This window comes from Falco naumanni, chromosome 4 (assembly GCF_017639655.2).
Source record: "Falco naumanni isolate bFalNau1 chromosome 4, bFalNau1.pat, whole genome shotgun sequence".
NCBI lineage: Eukaryota > Metazoa > Chordata > Aves > Falconiformes > Falconidae > Falco > Falco naumanni.
In genome coordinates, this window is record NC_054057.1 from 88,008,214 (window position 1) to 88,021,001 (window position 12,788).

Consider the following 12,788-nt stretch of genomic DNA (forward strand, 5'->3'; position numbering starts at 1 on the left):
AGTGCCGGGGCAGAGGCGGCTGCGCTGCTATTTAAGGGGCCGCCTGACGTCAGCTCCTCCCGGAGCCCCCGCGATCGCTCGGCGGCCGCAGCCTCCCCCGGGCCGGGCCGGCGGCACTCGCCGCGCACAGCCCTCCCGCCCGGCACGGGGACAGGGACAGGGCTGCCACGGGGCGGGGGCCGGCCCCGCTCCCCCGCCGAGCCCGGCCCCGCTCCCCCGCCGAGCCCGGCCCCCGCCGTCTCCGCTGTGCCCTGCCCGGGCGCGGCCCCGGTACCAGCATCCCGCCCAGCCCCGCCCCGGCCGGTCCCCCGGTCCCCGCTGTGCCGGCGGGCAGGGCCGGCGGCTGCCGCTGGGAACCCGCAGCGAGTCCTCAACTACCCGCAGCGGCGGCGCGGGGGGCGGGTGCGCCTCCGGCAGCCCCGGGGCCGGGAAGGCGGACCGGCACCGCGGCGGCTGCGAGCGGCTGCCGCCTCGGGAGCCGGGCAGAGTGGGCTCGGAGCCGGGCGGGGGCACAGCCGGCAGCAGGCTATGGAGCCGCGGCAGCAGGGATCCTCCGCCCCGGGTGCCGGAGCCGCTCCGCCCGGCAGCCAGCTCCCCTCGAGGGAGGCGGCGGGAGCCGGAGGGCCGCCCCGCACGGCAGCCGCCGGTTCTGTCCTCAGCAAGGGCAGGAGGAGCAGCCATCGGCCGCTGTGCTTCCGCCCGTAAGTAAGGAGGAAAGGCTTGAAGGTGATGCGAGAGTTAAATTTCTTTGCCAGGCTGGGGATGCTCAGCCTCGCCTGGGTGGTTTGTGATGCCCTGCAAGCAGGCTGACCCAGGAAAACCACAAGGCTGGTGCAGGGTGTGGGTGCAGATCGTTGCTCCGTCCCCACCCCTCTGGCTCCCTCTGCTTGACACGGCTTCCTTCCCTCTCACACCCTGACATCCCAGGCTTCTGCTTGGTCGCTCATGCTAGAGCCAAAAGGCTGTGTGCAGCACCGCTTAAACATGAGCAGTCATCATCCCTGCTTTCTCAGCACAGAAAGCTCGTTCAGCTGCAGAAAACTACTTGTCTTGTTACTTGGGAAGAAGGATGATAATAGAGAGAGACAGGCAAGAAGTGCCAGCCCAACACAAAAAAGGATGCTGCAAGCTCCCCGGCAGCCAGTCCAGGGTGGCAATGGTGTTTCTTCTTGTGCAACACCCAGGAACTCGGTGCAGATGTAAAAGAAAGATGGAAAAGACAGCTGAAGAGTGGTGCTTTCTACAGCCTCTTTCACCTGTGCTGATGTGGAAGCAGTGGGACTGGAGTTCTCTGGGAGTTTAAAAATAGTTTCTTAAGGAAGAAAGAGTCTACTGGCTCAGGGGACCTCTCAAACTGGAGGACAGGGACCAAGAGCTCATGGGGCCAACCTCATCACCCTGACACACCAAAGTGACCCACAGGGGGGTTGCATTTGGGACATTTGGTACCCTGTTTGCTGCTCTGTGCAACAGCAGCTTCTACCCAGGAGGAACGGGCACCAGCACCTCTGTGTGGGTCAAGGTAGGGACAAGCATCCAGTCTCAGCATGGAGGAGCCAGTCAGCACTGGGCCATCCCTGGCTGGTGTGAACTCACCCACGTCTGGTACTTCCACCTGAGCCAGTGCAGTACTGAGCAGGGAGGTGGCACTGACAGAGCTCATGGGGCTTCAGCCCCTCCGCTGGGGGATGCTGCCCTGCCTGGGCAGTGACAGCACGGCAGGAACATGGGAGCAGAGGTACCCAAGGTGGGCTGGCCATTGGTGGGCTCCCCTCTCAGTGGCAGGAGGTGTCCATCACTCAGTTCCGCTCCGTGACAAACTGCCAAATCTGTGGAAAAGTTGCTTTTTCCATTTTTAGCCATTTTATTGCCTCCATGTGGTGATCCAGCCTCAGCAGCAAACACATTGCTTAAGCATGAACACTAGAGGTGTCTGGATAAATAAAGCTGGTGTGGATGCGTAGACACCTCCAGGTTTCTCTTGCTTGCAAGGGAGGAATGTTTTGTAAAGCTGACAATTTTGCTTTCAGTCTTTGTTTCTTTGTAGGGCATGTCTTTTCCATGACGTGTTTGCTGTTTACACCCCACTCCACATAAACAACAGCTTTCTGGCACTTTTGGCACACTCCCGGCCCTACCACCCGTGCTAACAGAAGCCCCAGGAGCCAGCCTCAAGTGGGATCCCTGCTGTGGTAGGGGAACCAGGCACTGGGCTGCTGCCAGAGCTGCCCTGGGAGCCTTCTGAATGTCTGCAGGAGATTCCCCTCTCAGCAGCCAGCACTTTGCAGCATGGGGACTGGACTTCGAGCTCTGAAGAAGGTCCTGCCTCCCCTTCTAGCCCCCCTTCCCCCATTCCTGAACTGAGCTGGCAGAGCATTTTGCTGCCAGCCTTACACCTTCTTTTCCTTCCTCTTCTCTCCCCCACCTCTGTTAGTTCCTTTTCAGGGGCCTACTGATGCCACCCTCTCCTCACCTCTCCTGGGTTCCTGGCTTTCTTCCCAAGTTGATCTTTCCCATCTTACCTCCGTCACTCCCAAGCTCTCTGATCTGCCTGCTGGGGTGGATTTACCAAAGCAGCTTGAGACCCCGCTGCCTTGCCCAGCATTAACCCTGAGGGCCCCTCACAGAGTCCTGTCCCTCCCAGGCCAGTTGCAGCTCATTGCACAATCCTGGATGCCGGTTTGCCCCAGGACATTTTCTCCAAATGCTCCTCAGAAGCCTCTTGTGCTCCTCCCTTTCCACCCTGCACAGAGCAGTGCCCCGCTCATGGAACCGCAGGGGCTGTGGCCAGACATGTGGCACTCATGACACAGACACCATGGATTTGGAGCCTGTCCTCAGCCCTTTCACCTTCCTTCCCCCATCCCCTGAGGCACTGATTGCCCCAGGCCACAAGCTGGTAGCAGCCATGAACCACTGCTGAGGGGGTCCCGGCTCGGGGGGTTCACCAGGGAGGACCTGGTCCAAGGGCTCAACCCAAGTGCAGGCAGCTGACGGGCAGGTAAAAAGAGAAAGGCTGCAGAAATGTAGGGATCAGAAGATTATTACAGAAATACACAAAGAAAGTCTGTGCCAGAAACACATGAAACCTGTAGGAAAAAAAGGGAAGCAATAAAATGCATACTGGAAATAGCAAATAAGATTAAAGGTGGTATTCTGCCCTTGATGTCTTCAGGTTGTAGGCAGAAGAGATCAAGGTTAGAATTTATTTCCAGAGCCAAAAAAAGCCCTCAGGGCCAAAGTGTCATTGTTAATCTAGTTTTCTGTGTCTAATATGTATGTCATTAACAACCTTTTGATTCTGGGCTGACAAACTGCCACCTTTCTTTGTGCTGGAAATTGATGGCTGAGCAGTACATGTACCTGGAAGGGGGGGATCTTCAGTGCCACAGGGCAGCTGGGGCTGAGCTGCTCCAGCCTCATGGCCCTGGCAATGTCCTTGAACGCCTGCACAAAGCCTCCACTGCAGGGTCTGCTGCTCAAATGTCTTCCCATTCTCCCTGTCCTGGCAAAAAACTTGCAGCCAAAAAAAAGGATATTCCAGCATTTTGCAGTGGGAAAGTAGAGGAGCAAGGGACACAGCCAAGCCAGATCCATGGGCAGCAGTGAGAGGCCATGATGGTGCAAGGACAAGGCTGGTGTTGCTCAGAGACCTGCTGCACGTCCCCTGGGACTGCTGCAGGCACTGTGGTGGGGTGCATGCCAGCAGGACCTACCCATTCCCGAACGCTGGGACTGCATTCTCTCTCCCATTCCAGCCAGTGCCACAGGCCCTGGCATCACTGAGTGGCTGCCAGCACATGGGTGATTCTCCCTTCTCTTCAGTGCAGCCCTCACATCATCCTGGCCCTGGCGAGAGCCATGGGCCTGGTGATGTAGGTGATATTAAGTCCCATCAGCTGATGGCACTTCAGCTGCCCTGGCCTCAGAGCTGCTTCTGAAGGCTGATCCCAGTTCCTGCAGCACCTCAGCTCATCGCCACCAAACTCAGTGCTGGCTGGCAGGTCTCCCAGCCCTGGAGTGTGGGGTCTCCCAAGGGCAGCAGAGTACAGAAGTGCCTGTCAGACGGCAGGGTGGAAGTGGAGACTTTCCGAGCTGCCTTGAATTGAGTCTGAGACTCCTGTTAAGCCTCGTTAATCAGTTGTAAATGCACTGTATTCTGAATAAGGCCAGAAACAAGAAATTTAATTTTGACTGTGACTCAAGCTACTTTGGTCCTAATTCTGAGCCTCTCGCCCAGGCGGAGCAGCCCGCCCTGGCCGTGCTGCACAAACTCATTTGATTCTGAAATGCATTTTTAAGCAGGATGGAGCGATGCTTAAAAGCTAAATGGCTTCCCCCAGCTGTAATCACTGCTAGCAGAGTCCTGGAATGAAAGGGATAAAGTCTGGGGGCAGGGGTTGGGGGAGTTTAATCTCGCTGAGTAGATTACAGAGATTACTGCAATTTAATCCTTACATATCTGTCACTGACGCTGCAAAGACCATAACTGGAGGTGGGCAGGGATGTGCCGGTACCCTCTGAGCTCTTGTCCTGCGTAGTGGGCAGCTGTGCCACAGCCCTGCTGCCCACCATGGGGGCAACGGCTGTTCCCATCAGGATGTGGTCCAGTGGGCACCAACCCCAGTGCCGCAGCTGGTGGAATGAGGATGCCGGGTCGGGCTGACCCTCTGCCCCACAGCTGTGACTGACTGGGCAGAGGAGGCAGCCGCTGCAGGACTGTGGGCTGAATCCTGCCCATGGGGCTGGGCAACTCCTGGCTAGGCTGGGGCTGGAGGTGCATGAAGGCCTGCTGTGAGAAGGGAAGGGCAAGGGTGCCAGGAGCAGGCAGTGCAGGCAGGGCAAGGATGACCCACAGGCTTCTCATGTCCTGGCTCCCGAGGGCAGCTGGATCCTCTCTTTCTTCACCACAAGCACCGTTCCTACCCTTGCAGGAGCCAGAGGCACCTCCCTGGTGTCAGAGGGCTCTGGGCGGCTGGGCTGGATCTGTCACTGTCTCATGCCACGGAGATGCTGTATGAACAGCATGGTGCAGAAAATGATGCAGTCGGCAGAGTTCATCTGCACACTGCAGCAGACAGGGACCCTGTAACCATCCGCTGCTCCTCATCATTACACCATCACGCATGAAGCTCTCCCAGGCTCTCCGCAGTGTCTGCTTAGGTTAAATCTCATTATCATTCCTTGGGGATCACAGGGGCAGGAGCTAGTTCTCCAATAACTAGAAATACCTCTTTGGCTCACAGACCTTCACAATTATATTTAACTGCAAATAAGGAATCTGTACTCAAACACAAGCTGGTAATTTTTTTTTAAGGCTTGTTTTCAGTGTTGCCTCATGTTCAGCCAGCTCTTCTATAGCTTTATAACCCCATCCTTGCCTTACGTAAACTTTAAGGCAGAAAATAAGAAGGAAGCTGCCCCATTCACACTGAAGGGAGAGAACTGAGTAATTCACACTCACTCCCAACACTGCTGTGTCCGCTGGCACCATTGCTGGGAGGAGGAAAGCCTGCCCTCTTCTTTCCGCAAAAGACCAGGAGAGCAGAGTGTGCTGGCAAAGGTCTCAGGCTGCAGGAAAGCTATTGCTCCAGGAGAAGCAGCCCCCCAGCCCAGGAGGAGTCCCTGCAGTCAGCCCAACACCAGTGTCAACCCACCTGCACCATCTCCTGGGGGTTGCCAGGCATCTGTGAGCTGTTCCTCTTCTGACCCCTCTGGGATAGCAGCCCCATAGTTCTGGTGCTGGGGGATCTGAGGACAACCTGGGCACGGCACCAGGTACCCACCGGAGCCTCCTCAGAGCTCCATGCCCTGCCCACAGGGCCAGCCCATGCAGGGGACGCCCAGGCAGCACCAACCCCACTCCTGCTATATCTACCCTGATGGAAGCTTTTAAACCTCACCCACTGCCAATTCCAACATCCTGCTTAATCACCTGCACAATTCTCCCCCTGGGGCTGCCAGGGTGCTGAGAGGAGACCTGCACCTGCAAGGTCTCTCCATGGGGATGCTCAGTAGGGACCTGGCTGTTGGGCTGGCTGGGCAGCCTTGGCTGTACCAGACACTAGAGGTTGTGGCAAGCAGAACAGCAGAAGCTTCTGTGGCAGATTTGCACTAAAATTAACTTTTTGAAAACAGTTTCTGGTGCATTTCCACAGGAGGCCAAGCTGTGAGCAAGCAAAGCACATGGGCAGGAGTGAACAAGCGAAGTACTCCCCGTCTCGGTGAGCTGCAGGCAGGGATGTGCAGTGTGTGCAGGCAGCTGCCGGGCATAGCGTGCTGGCAGCCCGGGGGGCAGGAGAGGGCTGAAGGGCTGGATCTGTCCTGCCCTGTGTGATGGGCCATGCCTGGAGCAGGGCTCCTGGCAACTCAAACTGCCTGTGCTCTCCTCCCTGCAAAACCACCGGCATCCACACCTCTCTTTGGCTGTTGGTGACAACCTAAACCAGCCGCCAGTGACATTAGAGTGTCCTCTGACTGCACAGGAGGTGGCAGATGTGGTGGCTGGTGGACCAAAGGCAGAAGGAGAGCGGCCTGGCCGCTGCAAGAGGGCTCCCAGCCCATAGTGCTCGCAGGCTTCCCCAGTCCAGCACCCTCCTGCAGCTCTGCTGGGCATTGTGGCCAGGGACCAAAAGCTCCCCCTGACCCACCCTCCCCTGCTGCGGGCACCAATTCCCATCACTGCCTACACAAGTAAATGTACCTAAAGGAGAGGCTCTGTCTGCTTTCATACCAGTTGATTACAGCAGCCCCCACTGAGGGTCCCGGGGCACAGGCTGCCCTGCACCTCCCCGCATCGGGCACCTGTATGGGCAGGACCGAGCACTAACTGCCCCGGCTGGGGCAGCGCTTGGGGAGGTGCGGCTTCACGGCACTCGGCCACGACGGGATGCTGGTCTGCCAGCGCCGTGGGATGCGTGTCAAGGCAGCCGCCCTCCAGCTGCGTTGCAGGGCACAGCCCCCATCCATGCTCGTGCCCTGAGGCTGCCCCAGGTGCCATGGCCCGCCATGGCACGGCACAGCAGCACTACACATGTGAGGCACAGGAGGAGTCACATGGCCATGGGGCTGGTGCTCTACCTGTTGGCACAGCCGCTGGCTGCAGAAGGTGCATTTCCCAAGTGCACATCCTCCAGATCAGAAGTGCTCTCCTTTTGAAACACCCTGCCTTCTATTTTTATTGGGATTGAAAAGGGAACAAAACCATTTAAGAACCTGAAGAATCAAAGCAAGTGTCCCCACCTCACACCCAGCGCTTACAGCTATATCCTGATTAATGACAAGAAAGAGAAGGGAAACAATATTTAATCACACCCTGTTTATACTGCAGCCAAAAATCAAAGCACTGCATTCCTCTTTCATGAGAAAAACGAGGTGGGCATTTCCCCTCTGGTGATTAAGTTTCCCACTATGAGCACATCAATTTCCGTGATTTGGCACGGGGTCCTCTGTCACACCACAAACGAGGGCTTCCTTAGCAACAAAATATTACAAACACCGAGCCAGATCCATACACAAGACACCGATGCACATATATCATTTTGTCTGGATTATCTCAATACACTTCTCCTTGGGGAGCTGGAGATGAAGCAGTTGCAGCCAAACCACTGTTAACGATTGGCACGGCTGCAGCAGCCCTCAGCTGAGGACACCATGGTGCTCCAGCCACTGTCCCCACCGTCTGCTGGGCACATGGTGCTGCATGGGCACTGCTGTCCGTGTGTGCATGGCCAGGGCCTGGGTGCAGCAGAGCATAAAGGATTCGGTGGGCTGGACCCAGCGGGCTGGACATGGGACTCACTCCATGGGGCTGGACCCGCTTGGTGCTGGCAGCGCCACCACAGTGCTGTCGCTGGCCGGACCTGCAGTAGGAAGCAAGTCCTGCACTGCTGCAGCCACGCAGCCCCCCGTGCTGAGGAGGGAGCAGGGCAGGGTCGCAGCTGTGGCAGCAAGCAGGGGGTAACACAGACCCCGGGGCCGTGAGAGCTGGCGTGGGGACCCCAGCGCTGCTCCCAGCCCCGAAAAGTGGGTCAGGCAGTGCGCTGTCCCTGCGACACCCGCTCACTCTTTCCCTGGCTTCCCTACTGCCCACATTGATTTGCTCTGGATTCCTTGATTAATTAATCTCAGAGAAATGCAAGGTCCGTTAATTACCCCTGATTAATTAGGGTGAACTTTTAATTGTATCCCTAAGCTGAGACGTGCCGTTCAATAGACTCTGTAATTAGTGACCCAGCAATCTCTTTTAAACCAATTAGCCCAGTGTAACAAGTGAAATGCGCCGGGAGCTGCCCAGCGGGTAGGGGTGCCCCCGCAGTGCTCTGGCATGGCTGGGCTGCACTGGCTGTGCCACGGGGCTGGCATAGCGGGCAGCGGCGGCCACCAGCATCGCAAGGGCCCTGTGAGCCAGGACCATGCATGCAGAGTTGTCCCCATGCTGTGTGTCCCTCATCCCATGGGACAGCACTGGTCGAGGTGGGCCTGGCCCCGGGGCACAGCCACACCAGGAGGCTGCAGCAAGGGGTGGACACAGCCGCATCCACTGGCTGAGACTGCCCCTGCACCCTCCCCTCCCCCAGGGACCTCGGGAGGTTTCATGTCCCTGGGGAGCATCTCTGTGAGCTGTGATGTACCTAGTTAAAAATCAACCCAGCTTCCATCCAGCGATAGGGAGAGGCAGAGGCTGATGTGATTTAAAACATCCTTCCAGCCCTTTGATCAACTGACATCCCCTGGAGCTCGCAGCCACTGCAGAAATGCCCTCCCGGGCAGCGCTGGCAGAGCCGGGCCGATGGCCATGCTGGCTGCCCTGGGGCCCCATGGGTGCCCCAGTACTGTGCCAGCAGCTCCTGGCCATGGTGCTGTGGGGTGCCCCAGCGGTGGCTGGAGCATGGGGACACGGTGCATGGCAGAGAGATGGCATGCGCGGTCAGCCAATTGCCCTGCTCGCCCTTCCCCACGATGTCCTTCTGTCCTTCCATCCTTCTGCCTGGCACTCGCACACTTGAGCAAACGGCTCTGGCAGGCAGAAGAAAACTTTCTTCCCATTGACATATTTTCATCATCTGCTGCAATTTAATATCCAGGTCAGGAAGCAGATGGAAACCAGCCCAGTTGTCCTGGCTAATGGGGACAGGAACAGTTGTTTATGAACACTTGTTTATCGAGTCAATTAACTGTGCCAACAAAACCAGCCACTCGCCCCCTCCTGTTCCTGCTCCTGTCTCCTGCTGCAGCTCAGCGGGTCAGGTAATGCAGGGAGTGCAGACAGGGACACCGCAGACACCGCTGCCTGGGCACGAAGTCCCGCAGGGAAGCTGGGGCAGCACGGGCTAATCCCAGGGCCAGAGGAGGGTCCAGCCCCCACGACTCAGACTCCCTCTGGGCTGGGGGGCCACATCTCAGGTACGCCTGTGGAAACGCTCCAGCTGTGCTGAGTGGGAGCCAGAGGTGAGGGGCTGCACTTTCCCCACAGCCACAGCTCTGCCTGTCAGGCTCAGCAGTGGGGCGCTGCCGGAGCAGCACGCAGCCCCCCCAGGAGGGTGCCGGCTGCCTGTGGGGTCCAGGTCCCGTCCTCTGGCTCCGCACGCTCGTCCTGCTGCCCACTGATAAACGATCCCCTCCCCATTTGCCCAGTACCACGGTCGCTGCTGCTGCCTGGGAGAGTCATGTCAGAACTGCCCAGGGCCCGGGGAAGTCATTAGTAATTAATTTGGTTTCTAATCCTCTAATCCAGCTGCTCCCTGATTTGATAAGCAAAAAATCTGCTCTGGCCACATGGCCCTTGTTCTATGCGATATCTCCCCTCGGAGGCACGGCCGGGGAGGGTGCCATCCTGCACTCTTTTCATTGTGGCCCCAAGCTTGAGGACCAGCCCTCACACTGCTCTTCTCCAGGGCAGAGGACTCTGGATCTTGCCCAGCCGTGCTGTGCCATGCCATGCCATGCCATTCTGTGCCGTGCTGGTCCATGTTATGCCATGCTGTGCTGTGCCGTGCCATGCCCAGTTACTGGAGCAGGTGCAGGGGACCGCACTGGCCTCATCCTGCTGGGTGCAGGCACAGGACTAAAGGGGTCAGACCCTGGTCCCAGCCCAGAGTGAGGGGGCTGGTGGAGCCATGTGCCCCCCAGCTGGTTCTTTACTGGACCTGGAGCCGAGGCAGGACAATTCTCACCTCTGTTTTAGGGCTGAGTTCAGGAGCCACCGCACACCTCCGTGTGTGATGAGAGGAGCCTTCCCTGTCCCACTGCTGTCCCAAGGTCCCACTGCCCCATGGTCACACTTTGGGTGGGCAGACCCCCTGGCTTGCCATGCTCCGGTGGCAGTGGCTATGAAACCACTGCTGCCCGTGGCACAGCTGTGGTGCTGTCCCAGGGGCTGCGCTCCATCTTCCACTGTACCCAGCACCCCGGGCCCTAGTTCTCCTCTGAAGCAGCGCAGTGGGACAGGAGCCATGTGCCTGGTGCGGTGCCCCCGGCCGTGCTGGCACTGCAGGCACGGGGCCACGCGCCGCCCACGGGGACACCAGCCATAAGCCGACCGACGAAGCAGTCAGCAGTGGGGTTGCGGTACACGACGGCATGAGAGAACATCACAGATGAGAAGCCAAATCCTTCATTAAATCCCACATTAATCTCTAAGAACAGCGATGTCAAAAATCTTAGCAGCAAAATTAAATTTTGTAGCTATATTTCAGCTGCACAAAATCAATATTAATTACAGTGAGAGAGACATTGCTGTGAGAGGGCCTGACCCAGTATTTACCCACTGCAGTAAAACTCCAGCTTGATAACTTGTTTATATAAAATAACTGAACATGTTTTTGTGGCAAACGGCTTCCAATCTGGCAGGGTGTCAGGGCTGGGACAGCGAACACGCCCCGCAGAGGGGAGGCACCGGGGGGGCAGCATGTGGCCAGAGCGGGTGCTGAGCAGGGAGCGGGGGAGAAGGCGGCTGTGGTCCCGAGGGAGGGGTCGGTGGGTGGTCTCTGGTCCAGCAGCGCTGTCCCCCACTGGCATCACTATCCTCTGCTGCTGGCCCCGTCCCCATGGCAGCTCCCACACCAGGGCTCTGTGCCGTCTGTGATGGGCTCAGCTACTTGGGGATTTACTTTCAGCCAGAAAAAAGCTCAAGTCAGAGGGTTAAATTCTGTGTTTAAACATATTTTCTTTTGAGTCACATTAAAAATGAGTCCCAAAGCGCCAAGAAAACCCAAGTGGGACCTTTTGTTTCCATCAGCTCCCTGCACAGGTTATTGCCTTTCTTCAGAAATCCCATTTCACTCGTCCCACTGTGGCCAGCTACAACCAGAGACAAGCTGGAGCGTGGTCTGCAGCAGAGCCTGGTGGCTTGCCCTGCCTGCCCTGCCCTGCCCTGCCCTGCTGGGGCCTGTGCTCTTTGTGCCCCCTCTTGTCTGAATGGCTTTGCCGAGGGCAGGAGCAGGCAGGGCTCTGGGCTCTGTCCCCCTGCCCGCAGACCCTCCCAGTGCTGCCCGATGCAGGCAGCCCAGCTGTCAGTGCAGGGGCTGCACCAAACCGCAAACGGGCGCCTGCCTGGAGTGCCTGGGGAGCTGGGATGCATTAAGGAAAGGGATTTGGCTTGAATCCAGCTTGGGATTTGGGAGGGAAGGAAATGGTTGCAATTTATTCATGAAAACCTGACTCTGATGCAGGAAAAGCAAACACCTGCTGCGCAGGTGAGACTATCCCTGGGCAGGTCACTGCAAAGGGATGCCTGCCAAAAAATCCCGATGCTGGGCTCACAAGGACCAGGCTGTGGTCTGTGTGTCTCCACGAACATGGCTGGAAAACGGTTGGGGGTGGAGTGGGATGTGCCTTTTGCTGGAGCAGAGGCACGTGTGGCTGGGGCTGGGACACACCAGGCCAGGGCAGGGACCCAGCTGCCTGGTGCATGGACAGCCCATGCAGAAGCAGGGGTGGGCAGGGTGTCCCTGCACCCCCCGACCCCATGGTGCTGGGTGCAGGCTGCCGCGCAGCTGTGCTCACCAGCACGGGGACCCCGGCAGATCTGGGCATGGGGCAACCCTCGCTGCCTGTCGCAGGCAGTTAGTGTCACATTAGGAGATGATCCAGAACAGGGAGTTTGGGGGCAAAGGAATTAAAATGGGAGGGAGAGTTTTAATTAGAGAAAGAAGTCAGAGCCCGCAATCAGCCGGGTGAGTGACTGCCCGCTGTGGGGAATTCTCTGTATGTCAAATGGCATCAATCAAAATGCCACTTCTTATAAAACTGCCTCTGCGCAGGAGGAGAGGTTGCTCTGTCCCTGGCCCAGGGCTGTGCTGCACCTCAGGCAGGGCGTCCCCCCCCAGATGTGGTTCCCGGGCCCCCCACAGCTCAGGGGAGCAGGGCCAGGCCAGCCTGTCCCATGCCCTGTGTGGGGTGGCACCAGCAGCCCTGCTGGGCTCCTGAGCTGGGGTCAGTGGCTGTGTCATGGTGGGGGTCCCACTGCATCCCCCAGCCCTGCTCTGGGGGCCATGCGCCGGACAGCTTCTTCAAAGGCCATAACTGGCTCCTGTGCCTACCTCCAAGCTCATCACCGATAACACTAATTGCTGCAAACATTTTTAATGGTCAGAAATACAACGGGAGTGTGTTTCCCAGTGCACTGGGGCAGGAGGTGATGCCCGGTGAGTGGGAGGCTGGTAAATGGGTCCCTTTGGTCCTGCGTCCACCCGCAGCATCTGCAGCCACAGCGACCCTCAGCAGCCGTGGCGATGCCAGTCCCCAGCGCAGAAGAGGGGGTGCAGGCTGGGAGCAGCAGGTCCTGG